The 1,400-nt window shown below is 39.0% G+C and overlaps 1 long non-coding RNA gene across 1 annotated transcript; it reads right to left on the bottom strand.

Moving 5' to 3' along the window:
- Positions 1–17: 17 nt before the first annotated feature.
- LOC111668922 (uncharacterized) lies at positions 18–1,052 on the bottom strand. Its single transcript, XR_015438202.1, has 3 exons — positions 710–1,052; positions 498–596; positions 18–178 (listed from the first exon to the last, which is right to left on the bottom strand). It is a non-coding gene; the product is annotated as an uncharacterized LOC111668922 (long non-coding RNA).
- Between the last annotated feature and the right edge of the window lie 348 nt (positions 1,053–1,400).

The raw sequence follows: 1,400 nt of genomic DNA, 5'->3' as shown, positions 1-1,400 counted from the left end.
TTTTTTTTTGTCCATACCTCCCCAGCTTCACAGACAATGTCCCACTGATCGTTGCTCCTATTAATCCTCCTAAGGTGAATATAGACACAATAGTGGACCAAAGCAGGGTGAGAACATCTTCTGAGATACCAGTTTGGTAACGTTCCCTCCAGGTTTGGTTGATAAAATTATGCACATACTGGAAATAGAAGAAGAAGAAGAATGCACATACCACAAAGATATATATTTGCATGCATAAGACATCACAATAGTGGAGATGTGCTGTGTATTGGTGATGGGAAAATATGTCTTTGTAGCATGAGTATAAAAGTGTCCACACTCATGCAGAAATACTGCACAGCTGTATTGTATATCGCATGTTGTAGAGCATCTGTGAGCTTAAGACTTTGCTCTGGCCACTTCCCATTCATAACATTATCATAACTGGTAGCAATTCAAATGATTCAATTGAAATATCGTGCAGAAAAAGGTCCAGTGAGAGGCAGCAGGGTTATTACCACTGTGGGTGCATTGATGACAGATATGTTATATCCATACTGAAAGGTTCCCCCTATGCAAGCCGCACAGGCAGCCAGCAGAAGTGATTTGTTTGGAAACTGCAAATAAAACAGACACAGAAGATGCAAGTCGTTCAAAACAAATATTTTCTTACAATCATGGACAGAAAGCTGCATCTGATCGCTCAGCTTTGGCATTAAACTCCACATACCTTTGGCTGCTTTCTATCTCTGATATCTTTAATAAGCAGAGGTTGATATTCATCCAAATTATCTTTTGTCATTTTGTCGCTGATGTTTTGCTGAGTGCAGAATATCCTACACGTAAAAGAGTTTCCTCCCAACAGGACTCAACTTAAATCTGACGAGAGGATGAGTTTATCCTGAGAATGAATACAATTGATCTATTGTCATAAAGTGGCAGTGGAAGGTGTGGTAAATCGACCACATTATTCCATGTTAATCAAGATTTCATAGCATTCAAAATGCTGGATTCAGATTGGGTTTGTTTCTTCAAAAGAAAGAAAGAAAGAAAGAAAGAAAGAAAGAAAGAAAGAAAGAAAAAAGGGGAGTCAGTATTTTCCAACAGACATGAAATAGTAAGATAAAAAGAAAAACCTTGAATGCAGGTTTTGCTCGTTCGCTGTGGATAACAGAGTCACAAACAGAAGTGAGGGAGGTGCTTTGTCTAAAAAACCTGTACTGCTTGTTTGTTGCTTTTTTCTTGTTAAGCCCTATAAATTGTTAGATACTGATGTAAAAACACAGAGAAAACAAGAGTGCACACACAGTGATAACTGAACAGGCTCATCGTGATGCAGAATACTGGCTCCCCCCGTGTTTCAGAGGTTGTGAGAGCAGTTGGTGAAGTGACTTGAACAGTTTCTGCAGCAGCTTCAGTTT

This window comes from Seriola lalandi, unplaced genomic scaffold (assembly GCF_002814215.2).
Source record: "Seriola lalandi dorsalis isolate HSWRI2012SDOR001 ecotype SW California unplaced genomic scaffold, Sedor1 jcf7180002004381, whole genome shotgun sequence".
Classification (NCBI taxonomy): domain Eukaryota; kingdom Metazoa; phylum Chordata; class Actinopteri; order Carangiformes; family Carangidae; genus Seriola; species Seriola lalandi.
This window is presented reverse-complemented; position numbering and strand designations above follow the sequence as displayed.